Raw genomic sequence first — 18,202 nt, forward strand, 5'->3', positions numbered from 1 at the left:
GGGTGCACCAGGTAGAGCACACACATTGCCATGTACAGGACCCAAGTTTAAGCCCCACCTGCAAGTGAGAAGTTTCATGATGCAGTGCTTCAGTGTCTCTCTTTCTCTTTTTTTTCCCTCTCAATTTCTCTCTGTCTCTATCAAGAAGACGAAAAAAGAAAAGAAAAGAAAAGAAAAGAAAAGAAAAGAAAAGAAAAGAAAAGAAAAGAAAAGAAAAGGGGGGGGTATGGTCCAGGAGGTGGCGCAGTGGATAAAGCATTGGATTCTCAAACATGAAGTCTTGAGTTCAATCTCTGGCAGCACATGTACCAGAGTGATGTCTGCTTCTCTCTCTCTCTCCTCCTATCTTTCTTTTTTTAAATATTTTTTAAATTTCTTTATTGGGGAATAAATGTTTTACATTCAACAGTAAATACAATAGTTTGTACATGCATAACATTCCCCAGTTTTCATGTTTGAGAATCCAATGCTTTATCCACTGCGCCACCTCCTGGACCATACCCCCCCTTTTCTTTTCTTTTCTTTTAAGAAATGGATAATGAGGCGAGGCTAGATTCTCGCCCGGGCATGGCGTTGCCCCGGCGTGCTGGAGTCCTCGGAGAGCAGCCTCTGGCCTTATTCGCTGGCTATGGCCCCATGGCCAAGCGGGTCACCAGGCCATGGACAGGTGGGCGGGAGCCCCAGGCTGATGTCCAGAGAGCCGGGTGGACGGGTTGTGGAGGGCACCCACCCTTCCAGCCACCCAGGCTACTTTGGGAAGGTCGGCATGTGCCATTACCACTTGAAGAAGAATCAGCCTCTGCCTGACTGTCAACCTGGATAACCTGTGGACCCTGATCAGCGAGCAGATGCTGGTCAACGCAGCCAAGAACCCAGCCGGGGCTGCCCCCATCATCGAAGTAGTGCGGTCGGTCGGGCTACTACAAAGTCCTAGGGAAGGATAAGCTCCCAAAGCAGCCTGTCATGGTGAAGGCCAAATTCTTCAGTAGAAGAGTCGAGGAGAAGATCAAAGGTGTTGGCGGAGCCTGTGTCCTGGTGGCTTGAAACCACACGGGAAGGTTCATTAAACGCCATGAATGTGGCTGTGGTCAGAGTGATTCTTCTGACACCTTGCCTTCCTCACACATGCCACCTTGTAAGGCTCTTGGTTGGAGCTGCTATGTAACTTCAGCTTTCACTTGTAAAATGAGATGTTATAAAGACCTATAAGCTACAAAAAAAAAAAAAATGGATAATGAGTGTGGTCCCAGATGTGGTGCAGTGGATAGAGTATTGGACCCTCAAACATGAGGTCCTGAATTTGATCCCCGGCAGCACATGTACCAGAATGATGTATGGTTCTTTCTCTCCTCCTATATTTATCACTAATAAATAAACAAAATCTTTAATTAAAAACAAAGAAATGCATAGTGAAGGGCCACTCAGTGGCACAGTGAGATTAACACAGAGGTTACAGTGCACAAAGACCTGAGTTCAAGCCCCTCACCCCATCTACAGGGGGAAAGCTTCACAGGTGGAGATGCAGTGCTGCGAGTGTGTCTGTCTCCCTCTCTATCTCCTCTTTCCCTCTAAATTTCTGTCTCCATTCAATAATAAATAAATAAATAAATAAATAATATTAAAAAAAGAAAAGAAGGGGCCAGGTGTGGCGCACCTGGTTAAGCACTCACATTACAGTGCGCAAGGACCCAAGTTCAAGCCCCTGCTCCCCACCTGCAGGGGGAAAGCTTCACAAGTGGTGAAGCAGAGCTGCAGGTGTCTCTCTTTCTCCCCCTCTCCTTTCCATTTCTCTCTGTGTCTATCCAATAATAAATAAATAGTAATGGTCAGAGAAATTCTGATCTCTGCAGGGCTTCATTGTGTGATAATTTGGAGGTTGTTAGGCAGATTGTTTACCAGCAAAGATGTCTATCAGACTTCATGAGTGTGATGTCCACTCTGGTCTTCAACTTTGTTAAAATATATTAGACCAAAGGACTAACCAACAGTGTGTACCTGGAAGAATAGTGCCAGATATTATGGAAAAGCATTTAAGAAGTAACATCTTTATGTATTTGGAACACCTAGAACTTATTGGCAGTACTGATGATGAATCTAAGAAAGAGTCTGTCAGGGGGCTGGGTGGTGGTGCACCTGGTTGAGCGCACATGTTACAGTGCACAGGGACCCAGGTTCAATCCCCTGGCCCCCATCTGTAGAGGGAAAGCTTTGTGAGTGGTGAAGCAGGGCTGCAGGTGTCTCTCTGTCTCTTTCCCTCTCTATAACCCCCTTCTCTCTCAATTTCTGGCTGTCTCTATTATATATATATATATATATATATATATATATATATAATTAAAAAAGAGTCTGTCAGAAAGAATCTGACTTAGAGAATAAAATTGTGTGAGAGATGTGGAAAGTAATTTTTGATTTTTAAAGTAAATATTTATTAAGGGAAGGCTGATGGCACACCTGATTGAATGCACATGTTACAAGGTGCAAAGATCCAGGTTCAAGCCCCTGTCCTCACCTGTAGGGGGAAAGCTTTGCAAGTGGTGAAGCAGTGCTACAGGTATCTCTCTGTGTCTCTCTCCCTATCTCCCCATTCCCTCTCAATTGCTGGCTGTCACTATCTAATAAATAAATATAATAAATATTTTATTTGTTTTATTTGATAGGACAGCAAGCAATTGAGAGGAAAGGGATGGGATAGAAGAAGAGAGAGACAGCAGCAGCACTGCTTCAGTGCTTGTGAAGCATTTCACCTGAAGGCAGGGAACTGGGCTTGAACCCTAATTCTTGAGCATGGTAATGTGAGCACTCAACTGGGTGCACTACCTATGGGTCCTAAGAGTACTTTTCAAGAAAATTTCTAAGGGGATATATATTGCCTCCAGGGTTATCGCTGGGGCCCAGTGCCTGCTCTATGAATCCACTGCTCCTGGAGGTCATTTTTTTCCAAATTTTGTTGCCCTTGTTGCTATTATTGTTAATGTTGTTATTGTTGTTGGACAGGACAGAGATAAATCGAGAGAGGAGGGGAAGACAGAGAGGAGGGGAGAAAGATAGACACCTGCAGACCTGCTTCACCACCTGTGAAGCGACCCACCCTGCAGATGGGGAGGCCGGGGTGGCTCAAAGTGGGATCCTTAACGGCAGTCAGTGCTCTTGGCGCCATGTGTGCTTAACTCGAGGCACTACCACCCGGCCCCCTGGGGGATTTTAATTATTATTATTACTAAATTGACATCAAGTACAAGCAACTTATAGAGCTTATTTCTCTAAGCGAGTGTGTGGGAAGGATCAAGATGCCATTCATCACACCAGTGTACTGGATTTCCTCTCCTTCCGAGTATGAAATGCCACTTAGTCTATAAATAGATGGACCTTTTTTTCAATGTTGTACCAGCTTATCTACTCCTCCACAGGGCATGCTTTGGAGTTTGTTACCTCTGCATTGCATTTGAGCTGTTATTAGATCAATGAAACAATGCCTGGGAAAAAATTACAGACCTGAAGAAGGCAAGATAATGAGTTATAGGATAGCTCTATTGACAAATGCCAATGCTTGAATTTGGAAACTGAATTTCAATGAGAAAACACACATAAGATAATATAAACAGTAATTTATTTTTGGAAAAGGACGAGAGGGCTGGCAAAATAGTGCACCTGGATAGTGTGTCTGCTTTTGCATATGCACAATCCAGGTTCTATCCTTGCCTTTGACACACTGAAGGAAGCCAGTGCTGTGGTGTTTGTTCTTTTTCCTTCTGTTTCTCTGCCTCTCTCTCTCTCCCTCTCCCCCCCCCCCCCCGTTTCTCTCTTTCCATAGTACTGATCAGTTTATACTGGTATGTTTGTCGTGGGGGGGGGGGGGGGCGGAGGGTTGAACCAGTGTCTCTAGAGCCTCAGGCATAACATTCTCTTTGGGGTGGGACATAGCACAACATGCAAAGATCCACTCAAGAATCCCGATTCGAGCCCCCAACTTCCTACCTGCAGGGGGGTCGCTTCACCAGCGGTGAAGCAGGTCTGCAAGTGTCTTTCTCTCCCCCTCCTCTGTTTCACTCTGTCCTGTCCAACAACAATAGCAATAACAAAAATAACAACAATGATAAGCAACAAGGGCAACAAAAGGGAAAAAAATAGCCTCCAGGAGCAGTGGATTGGTAGTAGTGCAGGCACTGAGCCCCAGCAATAAATCTGGAGGCAAAAAAAAGAAAGAAAGAAAGAAAGAAAGGAAAGGACATGTGACTTCAGATTGAGACCCAGTGATAACCCTGGAGGCAAAAAAAAAAAATCTCTTTGCATAATTATATACTACCCGCCACAGCCCTGTATCTTTCTATCTGATAAAGTTGACCCAGAGCAGTGAAATCCCAGCAATGATTAAAAAAAAAAGAAAGAAAGGAAGGGAGGGAGGGAGGAAGGAAAGAAGGAAGGAGGGAAGGAAAAAGAAGAAAGGTATAGATTGGTTCGGAAAATTATCTACTATATTCTGATGCTTTTATCGTTTTGCAATAATTTATTTAAATTCTTTTAAAGGTTTATTTATTTGATAGGACAGGGAGAAATTGAGAGGGAAGGCAAGAGAGAAAGGGAGAGAGACACTTGCAACATGGTTTTACCACTTATGAAGCTTTCCCTTGCAAGTGGGGACCAGGGCCTTGAATCCAAGTCCTTAGGCATGATAATATGAGTGCTCAAAAAGGAACACCACCTCAGGTTACTTAAATTCTATGTATTTTATTTTCTCAATCTCCAAAGTAAGATTTTAAAAAAATATTTAATTTATTTATTAATAAGAGGGATAGGAGGATAGAGAAAGAACCAGACATCAGTACATGTGTGCCAGGGACTGAACTCAGGACCTCATGTTTGAGAGTCCAACACTTTATCCACCGTGCCACCTCCCAGACCACAGTAAGATTTTATTTTATTTTATTTTTATTTATTTCCTTTTGTTTGCCCTTGTTGTTTATTGTTGTTGTTATTGATGTCGTTGTTGGATAGGACAGAGAGAAATGGAGAGAGCAGGGGAAGACAGAGAGGGGGAGAGAAAGACACCTGCAGACCTGCTTCACCGCTTGTGAAGCGACTCCCCTACAGGTGGGGAGCTGGGGGCTCGAACCGGGATCCTTAGGCCGGTCCTTGCACAATGTGTGCTTAACCCACTGCAAAGTAAGATTTTTAAAACTACTTCCTTAATAAGTACTTTTGTGTTACATATTCTATGTGTTTAGTAATATATTAAGTATTATATAAATCAGGGTAGGTAAAGGACTTAGCTTATAATTCTTTTTAAAATATTTTTATTATCTTTATTTATTGGCTAGAGACAGCCAGAGAAATCAAGAAGTAAGTAAGTAGGGAAGAAAAGAGACAGAGACCTGCAGCACTGCTTCACCATTCGTGGAGCTTTCCCCATGCAGGTGGGCACCGGGGATTGAACCAGGGTCCTTGCACGTTGTAACATCTACACTCAACCCGATGCACAACCACTCAGCCTTGGCTTATAATTTTTAGTAAATAATAGTTGTGGGGGCCTGGCAGTGGTCCACCAGGTTAAGCTCAAAGATTCAGGTTCAAGCCCCCAGCCCCCAAACTGTAGGAAGGACGCTTCACTAGTAATGTCTATCTCTCTCTATCTCTCCTTCCCAATTTCTCTCTGTCCTGTCAGATTTTTTTTTTTTTAAAGAAAGGAAAATATGGCCACGGGGAAAATATGGTGGATTTGTAGAGCTGGTACCGAGCCCCAGCTATAACACTGGTGACAATAAAAACAATAAATAAATAAAAATAAAGCTACTGGCATATCGCACCAAAGTAAAAGACTCTGGGGTGGGAGTGGGTGGGTGGGGAGAATACAGGTCCATGAAGGATGATAAATGACATAGTGGGGGTTGTATTGTTAAATGGGAAACTGGGGGATGTTATGCATGTACAAACTATTGTATTTACTGTTGAATGTAAAACATTAATTCCCCAATAAAGAAATTAAAAATAAATAAATAAAAATAAAACTACTATTATTATCCCACAAATTTATGTAAGTTACTCTGATCCCTCCCCCACTCTTACAGGTGTTTATGATACCTGTATTGTAAACATAATTACTGTATTTCCTAAAATAATATAATTAAAATTTATTCATAGTAGTAAAATTATGCTTTTTCTTTTGTTTATTTACTTTCCCTTTTGTTGCCCTTTTTTTTAAAAGACTTTATTTATTTATTCATGAGAAAGATAGGAGGAGAGAAAGAACCAGACATCACTCTGGTACATGTGCTGCTGGGGATTGAACTCGGGACCTCATGGTTGAGAATCCAATGCTTTATCCACTGTGCCACCTCCCAGACCACACCTTGTTGTTTTATTCTTGTAGTTATTATTGCTGTTGTCGTTGTTGGATAGGAGAGAAATGGAGAGAGGAGGGGAAGATGGAGAGGGGAGAGGAAGATAGACACCTGCAGATCTGCTTCACCTCTTGTGAAGCTATTCCCCTGCAGGTGGGGAGCCGGAGGCTCAAACCGGGATCCTTTGGAGGGTCTTTGCGCTTTACGCCATGTGCACTTAACCCGCTGCACTACCACCCGACTCCCAAAACTACGCTTTATGGTGGTCCGGGAGGTGGCGCAGTGGTAAAGCTTTGGACTCTCAAGCATGAGATCCCGAGTTGGGTCCATGGCAGCACATATGCCAGAGTGATGTCTGGTTCTTTCTGTCTCCTATCTGTCTCATAAATAAATAAAATCTTTAAAAAAAAAACAAACTACGCTTTATGACCTAGTGCCACATCACACCACATACAGCATTATACCTAGTACTTATAGAAGCTAATATTGGAAGATATGTAGTTGAAAGTATGCATAGCCAGGAGCTATAAATTTTATTGTTATTATTTTTAATCTTCTTATTTTTGCCTTCAGGGTTATCAGTGGGGCTGGGTGCCTGCACTAGTATTCACTGCTCCTAGTGGCCATTTTTCCCCCCATTTTTGTTGTTGTTGCTGCTGTTGTTGGACAGGACAGAGAGAAATAGAGAGAGGAAGGGAAGACAGAGAGGGGGAGAGAAAGACAGACACTTGCAGACCTGCTTCACCACTTGTGAAGCTACCCCCCCCCCGCATGCAGGTGGGGAGCTGGGGGCCCAAACTGGGATCCTTGAGCTGGTCCCTACACTTCACACCAAGTGTGCTTAACCAGGAGCACCACCTCCCAGCTTATTTTTTATATCTATTTATATATTTTTATTGATTTAATAATGATTGACAAGACCATAGGATAAGAGGGGTATAATTCCACACAATTCCCATCATAAGAGTTCTGTATCCCATCCTCTCCATTGGAAGCTTTCCTATTCCTTATCCCTTTGGGAGAATGGACCCAAGATCATTATGGGATTCAGGGTTTGGAAAGTCTGGTTTCTGTAATTGCTTCATATTATTGGATAGATATAGACAGAGAAATTGAGAGGAGAGAGGCAGGCAGAGAGGGAGAGAGACAGAAAGACACCTGCAGCCTGCTTCACTGCAGGTGGGGACCAGGGACTCAAACCCAGGCCCTTGCACACTGTAATGTATGCACTTAAACAAGTGTGTCACCTCCTGGCCCCAGAGGTGTAATTCTATACCCAGCTCCATCTGTTCTACTTCCATCATTGACACTGACACAAATCTCTAATGATTTTTCACGTTTTAGTACACCTAATTATCTTAGCTGGCACACAAGTTGGGTCTGAACAAGTAATCTTTTAAAAAATATGAATTAACCCCACCTGCAGGGGGAAAGCTTCACAAGTGGTAAAGCAGTGCTGCAGGTGTCTGTTTCTCTCCCTCTCTACCTTCCCCTTCCCTCTCGATTTCTGGATGTCTCTGTCCAATCAATAAAGATAATAAAATAAAGTTTAAATATTAAAAACATATTAATTAAGAGGGCAGGGTTTTGCATAGTGATTATGCAAAAAATAAAAACTTTTACAACTGAGGCTCCTAGATACTAGGTTCAATCCCTGGCACCACCATAAGCCAGAGTTGAGTAGTGCTATTATCTATCTATCTATTTGTCTGTCATTCTATCCCTGTCTCTATGTCTCACTAAATAAAATTTAAAAATATTAATTAAGGTGATCCGGGAGGTTGCACAGTGGATAAAGCATTGGACTCTCAAGCATGAGATCCTGAGTTCAATCCCCGACAGCACATGTACTAGAGTGATGTCTGGTTCTTTCTCTCCTACTATCTTTCTTATTAAATAAATAAATAATTTTTTAAAATATTAATTAAGAACAAATTAGAGGGGCTGTATGCTGGCACATCTGGATTGAATGCACATGTTACAGTGCACAAAGACCCAAGTTTGAGGCCCCAGTCCCCACCTGCAAGGGGAAAGTTTTGCGAGTGGTGAAGAGATCTGCAATTGCCTCTCTCTCCCTCTCTCTCTCTCTATCTCCCTTTCTCCTCTCAATTTCTGGCTGTCTCTATGAAATAAATAAATATACTAAAAAAATTTAAAAAGAACAAATTAGAGTGGGTTGCTCAGTAATAAGTCATTTTTCATCAGATGGGAAATTGACAGATGCAAATTTTGAAATACATATTTAGCTAAAGTTCAGAAAGGATGCTTTTGTGATTTTTCTCTTTCTCTCTTCCTCTCCTCTCTTTTTCTTTTCGTCCAGGGTTATTGCTTGGGCTCAGTGCCTGCACTATGAATCCACTGCTCCTAGAGGCTATTTTTTCCCTTTCATTGCCCTTATTGTTTACGATTGTTGTTGTTATTATTGCTGTCATTGTTGTTGGATAGGACAGAGAAAAATCAAGAGAGGAGAGGAAGAAAGGCAGAGAGAAAGATAGACACCTGCAGACCTGCTTCACTGCCTGTGAACAACTCCCCTGCAGGTGGGGAGCTGGGGGCTCAAACCTAGATCCTTATGCCTGTCCTTGCGCTTCGAGCCATGTGTGCTTATCCCGCTGTGCTACCACCGGGCTCCTCTCTTCTTTCATTTACCAGAGCACTGCTCAGCTCTGACTATTGGTGGTGCAGAAAATTTAACCTGAGTTCTCTTGCAGGCAAGTACTCTACACAAATACTATATAGCTCCCCAGATCAAACTTTCTTTTTAAATTTAAACATTTAAAAAATATTTTATTTATTAATGAGAAAGATAGGAGCTCTGGTACATGTGCTATTGGGGATTGAACTTGAGACTTAATGTTTGAGAGTCCATTGCCTTATCTACTGCACCACCTCCCAGACCACTAAACTACATTTTTTTTTTTGCTTTCAAGATACCATATTTATTTATTTATTTATTTATTTATTTACCAGAGCACTGCTCAGCTCTGGCTTATGGTGGTGCAGGGGATTGAACCTGGGACTTTGGAACCTCAGGCATAAAAGTCTCTTTGTGTAGCCATTATGCTATCTACCCCTGCCCTCCATGTTTAATTCTTTTTTTTAAGAGAGCAGGAGGGAGAGCGAAAGACACCATAGCACCACTTAGTACTGGGACTTCATGCATCCAAACTTTGCACTCAGGGAGCTAGCTCCCCAGCACACTCTTCAGTTGTAAACATTTTCATTTTGCCTAAGTCAGATGCATTTTCTACATCTTTAGCCTTAAAAATTGTAACAAATTTTCCATGGGAACAGCCTTCCTTTGCTATCCAGTTATAAATAACTTCTCTCTAGTGATTACAGAATTTTTTAAATATTTTATTTATTAATAAGAAAGATATGGAGGAGAGAGAGTGAAAGAACCAGACATCTCTCTGGTACATGTGCTGCCAAGGATTGAACTCAGGACCTCATGCATGAGAGTCCAATACTTTATCCACTGTGCCACCTCTGGGATCACATTACAGGCTTCTTATTGTCAAAAGGAGATAGACTGGAGTAAGGCACCAAAGTAAAAACCCTGGGTTGAGGGTGAGGGTGGATGTTTGGCTTCATGGGGGTAGGAGGATGGGACAGGACACAGTCTTTTGGTGGTGGGAATAGTGTTTATGTACACTCCTAATTAATTTGTAGTCATATAAATCACTATTTAATTAATATGAGAGGGGAAAATTGACTGAATGTCTCAAACTTTTTAAATCACAGACTGAGTCTTTTTAATACATAGGCTGAGTCTTTGATATGTTAAAAGCTTAGACCTATCTTAAAATCTTAGACCAGTGAGAACAGAAGCAACCGATGGCACAGCTATATACAAATAATGTCAAAGGACATAACTTGTGGTGATGGTGTGTATGATACACCAAATCCTAACAAAGGGATTTTTCAAAGTTTACCCAATTGTCAAACAATGTGATTATAGCAATAACTATCTATTGTCTTCTTAAACCGTAAAACAGCAGGAACCTTCCACTTCCTCTTTAGAGCCTGTATTTCCCCCAGTCCTGGAACCTCCTCTAGGGTGGGGCTCACTTTCCTGTATTCTTCTCTCAAGTCATACCAAATGATATTTCATCTGCTGATCCCAACCTAATCAATGCAACGAGTACCACTTCAGCATGCTTCACTTCAGACTGTACAGAGATGTCAGGCATGGAATGTCAACCCTTCAGCCTCATTACTCCGGTGAGACTTTTCCTTTCATAGGATTCTCTAATTCTTTTCCAGGAGGTTCACTTCCTAACAAAGTCCCAGAACCTAGATATAGACCAGGTCCCATAAGATAGAGCATATGTTCACATGTATCCATAAATCAGGGCAAAATATACACCTGAAAGCAAAAATACACAATAGTCTGTAGTGAGTCAGTATCAAGTTCATAATGAAATAGTGTCTACTTAGATTTACATACCCTCATCACCTACTTCCTATTATAGTTCTCTCAATCACTCCCAAGCTATCCTTATCAAAGCAAGGACTGCAAAAGCTAAATAAGGGCAAAAGACTGACATACTTTAATGATGACTCTTTAGTCACTACCTGGCCACCCCATCAGCTGGGGCCCTAGTTGGGGAGTTCTGAGATTCCCAAACAGACATGATGGGCCTAGACCTCAAACAAATCCCTCTCTCCATTGTTACCAGTCATCTCTATCAGGAACAACACAACAGACCCCTTTGTGGGCCCCCATAGGACCTTGCCCTCAACTTGGATCAACAACAGTAGAGAATGTTCCATCCTCCGAAGGGAAGATGGATAACATACTCTATGCTACATCTGAGGAAGATGGGTCAATATTGGGGCAGCTTGGAATGTTCCTACTCATAACCACAGAATGTGAGCTCAGATCTAGAGGGACGTAGAGGTTCACATAGGCTCCTAAGCTAAATATGGGCCCCAGATGACATCAAATCGATGGGGTTTACAGTCAACAATATTTATACCCCTTTCCCATATTAGAGAGCTACTCTCTTTCCTGATTCAGCTTTCTAGTCCTTTTTCCAACCATGACATCATCTCCCCCAGACAGTAACTTGGATCCACCTACATATCAGATTTCAGGCTCAGGGAAAAAAAGAAAAAAAAGAAAAAGAAAAAAGCTAGTATAGCCACAGGACCTTTGGAATATAACTAAAATATGCCTACTAGCTATTTACAAAACAGAGGACCCCCCAACTTTTCATCTGCACTATTCCAGCCTTTAGGTCCATGACTGGTCAACAATTTGTTTGGTTTTGTATATTAACTCTCTATTCAACCACCAGGTTCCAGATGCTAATATGAGACTGACCAGACTTTCCCTGGACAGAGAACCCCACCAATGTGTCCTGGAGCTCTGCTTCCCCAGAGCCCTTCCCCACTAGGTAAAGAGAGAGGCAGCCTGACAGTATGGATCGACCTGTCAATGCTCATGTTCAGCGGGGAAGCAAGTACAGAAGCCAGACTTTCCACCTTCTGCATCCCACAAAGACCTTGGGTCCATACTCCCAGAGTATTCAAGAATAGGAAAGCTATCAGGAGAGGAAATGGGATACATATTTCTGGTGGTGAGAATTGTGTGAAGTTGTACCTCTCTTATCCTATCGTTTAGTCAATGTGTCCTTTTTATAAATAAAAAATTTTTTAAAAAGAGAAGGATATAGACTAGTAATGGGGTTGACTCCCTCCCTCCTTACCAAAATAAGACATTAACTCCACTTGCAGAAAGCATTTAGATCAGACTTGCACAAGCACATAGGTGTTGTGTGCCGCTGAAAAGAGAGAGAGAAGGTCCGGAGTGAAGAGGGAACACAAATCTTTATTTGTGCTGGCACCTCAGAGTTGGCTGCTAGAGAAACAGGTAGGGCCACGTGGATGTAGTGAAAATGGCCGCCTCACACAGTAACCTTTCCTGCATCTGAACACCGAAGTGGAGCGCTGGCAAGAGAGCGAGGTGTGGAAGAAGAAGGGTTTTTATAGGCGTAGCTTTCGCGAGAATGGGAAGGGGGAGGAGTAACCATAGCACTCCAGGATAGGATAATAACTCTCGTGAGAACGGGAAGGGGGAGGAGTAACCAAAGCACTTCAACTATGGCGGGGGAAATAGACAGTGCCCTGAGGGCACAACATGGTGGAACTAGCAATAGCCCGAGGGGACAACATGGCAGATGTGACTGCACAATTTCCCAGCATATAGGCCCCATCAGGGACAAAAATTAACCTCCCTCACCATATTGTGTTCCATGTGGCCTTGGGAGAAAGTATCCAGATCACCTGACTTTATGGTAACTGCCCAACCATGCAGACCAGAGGCAGCCACCATTCCCGACTGGTGGGTTCAGCAGGATCCCTGCAGGCAACCATGCCTGATTAATACACTTAGTTTCATCACCCACCCAGACACACAGCCCCATCTGTCTTTGCACTACCTGTACACTGACTGGAAACTCCACCTGTTCCTTTTTTCTCTCTTTCTGAATGCTGCTTGGGTGACCCCTTCAGTCCATGGCTTCCCCATCCCTTGATGGTGTACTGTGGGCTCCTCTCAAAGAGCCAGAACATGGATCTGAACTGACATCGACCTTTCATCCTGACACAAGCCCCAATTAAACCTCATCTGGGGATTGTTTGGTGTCTTGCCAATTTCCATTTTACGAGAACCTAAGATTTACAAATATGGAACAGGCCTGTGAGTATTCAAAGGTGCTGGACTGGAAATAACCGTATCAGTATGAACTCATGATATTTTAATATACTTAGAGATAGATATGCAAATAAATGTAAAGGGACCAGTCAGTGGCACACCTGGCTAAGCACTCACATTACAGTGTATCAGGACCCAGGTTCAACTCCTTGGTTACCACCTACAGGGAGTAAACTTCATGAATAGTGAAGCAGGGCTGCAGGTGCCTCTCTGTTTCTCTTCCTATATCTCCCTCCCATCTCAATTTCTCTCTGCCTCTAACTAATAATAAATAAAATTAAAATATTTTAAAAGAAATAAAAATAAATGTGTATGTGCATATTTAATCTTATTTGGACAGCTAGTAGTACCCAGAAGTTGTGACAATACACTCACAGTGAATACATTGAGAGTCTAGATCTTGTTTTCAAAATACTATCTTCCAGGAAAGTAGCCGTGGTTCCTTGGAGAAATGACTGATTCCAGAGCCATGGCAGGAAACCCACAAAAGGGATCTCAAGTAACCCATTGATCTAGAAAGTAAGGAAATCCTTATAGAATAGTGTGACACACAAACAAGACAAGGGAATCAGCTTGAAGGGACACTCATTGGTCAGAGCTAGGGCAACCTCAACATGAAAATAAATAACTACAGTAATATATGACAGACTTCTGAATGAAATAGAGATCCTGGAGTCGGGTGGTAGTGCAGCGGGTTAAGCGCAGGTGGCACAAAGCGCAAGGACCAGAGTAAAGATCCTGGTTGGATCCTCCCCCTCCCCACCTGCAGAGGAGTTGCTTCACAGGAGGTGAATCAGGTCTGCAGGTGTCTTTCCTGCTCTCTGTCTTCCCCTCCTCTCTCCATTTCTCTCTGTCCTATCCAAGAATGATGACAACAATAATAACTACAACAATAAGAAACAACAAGGACAACAAAAAGGGAATAAATAAATAGATAAATGTTTAAAAAAATAGATATCCACGGGCAGTAGGTAGATAGCATAATGGTTATGCAAAGAGACTCTCATGCTTGAGGCTCCAAAAGAGAGATCCACAATGAGATATAAGTGAATAAGGGAATCAGAGAGCTCTTCCTTCGGTTAGACAATCTGGCCACTCACAGATGTCCAGATGTCATTGACAAAAGGTTTAGTCCAAGGCAGGAATCTGATAGCAGAATGGAAACAACCTTTAAAAAATAAGGGTCACCAAAAAAATTTTTAAGAAATGGCCGTAGGAGCAGTGGATTCCTAGTGCAGGCACTGAGCCCCAGCAATAACCCTGGAGGCAAAAAAGAAAAAGAAAGAAAGATAAGGATCACCAAGGAAAAGTGTAATGAGCGAATAAAGAAGAATAATTTAAGTTGTCACGCCTTTGTTTTACAGTATCCTTTTTGGGATAACTCTCCTAACTTACCTATACTTCCTTCTTCCCAATAGTCTCTGCATTCTTCACCTCATCTTGGATGGTTGAATGAATCATGTTGAGATCAGCCAGAAGGAGAAGGAAGAATACAGGATGCTCTTACACATAGATATACGTTGAGGGGGGCTTGGGCGGTAGTGCCGCAGGTTAAGCACACATGGTGCGAAGAGCAAGGACCGGCTTAAGGATCCGGGTTAGAACCCCCGGCTCCCCACCTGCAGGGAGTCGCCTCACAAAAGGTGAAGCAGGTCTGCAGGTGTCTATCTTTCTCTCCCCCTCTCTGTGTCCCCTCCTCTTTCAATTTCGCTCTGTTCTATCCAACAACAACATCAATGGCAACAATAGCAATAACAACAACAAGGGCAACAAAATGGGAAAAAATGGCCTCTAGGAGAAGTGGATTCTTGGTGCAGGCACCGAGCCCCAGAAATAACCCTGGAGACAAAAAAAAAAAAAAAAAATTGAAAAATAAGAATAGAAAGGAAAACACAAAGCAAAGCTTAGACTGGGTTTGGTGTATTACACCAAAATAAAAGATTCCGGGGTGAGCGGGGAGAGTTCATGTTCTGGAACATGATGGCAGAAGAGGACTTAGTGGGGGTTGAATGGAAATGCGGAAAACTGAGAAATGTTACACATGTACAAACTGTTGACTATAAACCATTCATCCCCCAATAAAAACATTGAAAAACAAACAAACAAAAACCAACAAAGATGGTGCCTAAGAATCACTCAGCTTTGCTGGATCTCTCCCACGTGTACAGGAAATACACATTTTATTTTATTATTATTATTTTTTAATCTGCCACCCATACCCCTTGTTACAGGCTTCAGCTTCATTTATTTATTTTTAATTTTTTAATATTTTATTTAATTTATTTTTTCCCTTTTGTTGCCCTTGTTGTTTTTTATTGTTGTTGTTGTTGTTGGATAGGACAGAGAGAAATGGAGAGAGGGAGGGGAAGACAGAGAGGAGGAGAGAAAAATAGATACCTGCAGACCTGCTTCACCGCCTGTGAAGCGACTCCCCTGCAGGTGGGGAGCCGGGGTTCGAACTGGGATCCTTATGCCGGTCTTTGTGCTTTGCACCACCTGCGCTTAGCCCGCTGTACTACAGCCCGACTCCCTTATTTTTTAATTAATTAATTTATTATCGGATAAAGTCAGAGAAATGGAGTGACAGAGGGGGAAATAGAAAGGGAGACAGAGAGACACCTGCACCCCTGCTTCACCACTTGTGAAGCTTTGCCCCTGCAAGTGGGGACCAGGGGCTTGAACCCAGGACCTTGTGCACTGTAATGTGAGTGCTCAACCAGGTGCACCACCGCCTGGCCCTTTTTATTTTATTTTATTTTTACTTTTTCTCCTGTCAAACTGTATGATGCTTGTTTTATTATTTACTCATTACCTGTAAAGTATCCAGAAGGGGCATGGAATGATTGCTTTTGTGCCTTGACAAGTGTTAAGCTGAAAATTCAGGAGAAAAAAGTTGAGCAAGTAAATCCACATGATGTGATTATTGTCATTGTGATGACAAATTTAGGTGAGAGGTATCAGTGAATGTAATGGCAGGTTGGTGAGGAAAAGGCTAGAATATTAGCATTTATGAAGCTCAAAGGAAAAATAGCGATTCAAATTTTTCTCTTTAGACTATTTTTTTGTTTATTTGTTTGTCTAATGAGACAGAACTTGCAAGAGAAAGAAGTTTTGGAGCACATCCCCAGTATGTGTGGTGTCAGAGATGGAAGTTAGGGCCTCCTACATGTAAATTTTACATTCTGCCTGCTCAACTATCTCTCTCTTTCTCTCTCTTTTAATAGCAGTGAGCCACATAGTTTCTTCTTTTATTTTTATTTTATTTTTGAGAGAGATGCAGAGAGAGAGACACACACACACACAGGGAAAGACCAGAACACTGCTCAGCTCTGGCTTCTGGTGGTGCAGGGGACTGCACCTGGGACTCTGGAACCTCAGGCATGAGACCTGTTTGCATAACCATTATGCTATCTACCCCTGCCCCTGACCTACCTCCTCAGCTGCAGAAATGGTGATATTTATAGTGGAGAAAACCAGATAAGGGGGCTAGGTGGTAGTTCAACTAATTGAGCACACATGATACAGTGTGCAAGGATCTGGGTTTGTGCTCCCGGTCCCCATCTGCAAAGGGAAAGCTTCACAAGTGGTGAAGCAGGGCTGCAGGTGTCTCTCTGTCTCTCTTCCTCTCTGTCTCTCATGCCTCTCAATTTCTGGCTGTCTTTATCCAATAAAAATTAAGATAATAAAAAATTATATATATATATATATATATATTTAAAAGAACAGATGAGTAAAGTTATCACAGTGATGTAACAAGCATTTAATGAAGGTTGGCAAGATAGCTTACCTGGGAATACCTGCTTAGTAAGGCTGGAGAACCAGATTTGGGGCCAGCCCTCACTCCCCTAGGGAAAGTACCACTACTGTCTGCTGTCTTTCTTTCCATCTGACAAACTCAGCCCAGGATGGTGAACTCTCAGCAGCAGACTCTCCTGTGAGGCTCTGAGAAGATCCAGACTCAAATCTTAATCTTGTCAAAGTGTATATGACCTGAGTGTTTTCCTTTCTTTCTTTCTCTCCTTCTTTCTTTCTTTTAAGATTTCATTTATTAATTAATGAGAAACATAGGAGAGAGAGAGAAAGAATCAGATATCACTCTGATACATGTGATGCTGGGGATTGAACTCAGGACCTCATGCTTGAGGGTCCAATGTTCTATCCACTGCACCACCTCCCAGACCACAACCTGAGTGTTTTACTATGTGAGCTTAACCCGCGTGCTACCACAAGACCCAACCTTAGTGTTTTCTAAGCAAAAGCTGTATGGGGAACAGAGACAGTTGAAATACTGCCTTTCTGACTAAAAGCTCCACTTAAACAACAAAAACTATCAAGATTATGAAAAACAAGACTATAATTGATGTTTGGTTCTCTCTCTTCTCTATTACCAGAGCACTGCTCAGCTCCGATTTATACTAGTGCAGGGGACTGAACCTGGGACTTTGGAGCCTCAGGCACAAGAGTCTTTTTGCATAACCATTAAGCTCTCTTCTGGGGCTCTACACCAGCATTAAAATCCACTGCTCCTAGAGGCTATATTTTCCTTTTTTTTTTTTTTTAAATTATTGGATAGGACAGAGAGAAATTGAGAGAGGATGGGGAGATACGGAGAGAGAAAGATAGACACCTGCAGACCTGCTTCACTGCTTCAACCAGCAGATGGGGAGCTGGTGGCCTCCAACCAGGTCCTTGTGCTTTGTACGCTTAACTCGGTGTGCTACCACCTGGCATCCTCTCTTCTATCTGTCTCATTAATAAAAATAAATAAATAAAATCTTTAACAACCATATCAAATAATATTGCATCCGCCGATCACAACCTAACCAACGCAACGATTGCCACCTCAACATGCTTCACTTCAGACTGTGTCCAGAGACTTCACATGTGGAATGACAACCCTTCAGCTTCATTACTCGGGTGGGACCTTTCCTTTCATAGTATACTCTAATTTCATCTCAGGTGGTTCACTTTCTAACAAAGTCCCAAAACCTAGATATACACCATTATCTGTGAGAGAGAGCATATCTTCATACATATCTATAAACTACTGCAAAATATATACCTGAAAGCAGAAGTACACTAGAGCTTGCAGTGAGTACCTCCCTAATACTTCCTCTCCACTATTCCAAGCTTTGGGTCCATGATT

The 18,202-nt window shown here is 42.4% G+C and overlaps 1 non-coding gene and 1 pseudogene across 1 annotated transcript; both read left to right on the forward strand.

Annotated features, from left to right (window-relative positions):
* The first annotated feature begins 542 nt into the window (after window positions 1-542).
* On the forward strand, window positions 543-669 carry LOC132542898 (small nucleolar RNA SNORA3/SNORA45 family). The gene has a single exon (XR_009553865.1). It is a non-coding gene; the product is annotated as a small nucleolar RNA SNORA3/SNORA45 family (small nucleolar RNA).
* LOC103124689 (large ribosomal subunit protein uL15-like) lies at window positions 629-1,235 on the forward strand (annotated as a pseudogene).
* The last annotated feature ends 16,967 nt before the right edge of the window (window positions 1,236-18,202 follow it).

The sequence above is a fragment of the Erinaceus europaeus genome, chromosome 1 (assembly GCF_950295315.1).
Source record: "Erinaceus europaeus chromosome 1, mEriEur2.1, whole genome shotgun sequence".
Classification (NCBI taxonomy): Eukaryota; Metazoa; Chordata; class Mammalia; order Eulipotyphla; family Erinaceidae; genus Erinaceus; species Erinaceus europaeus.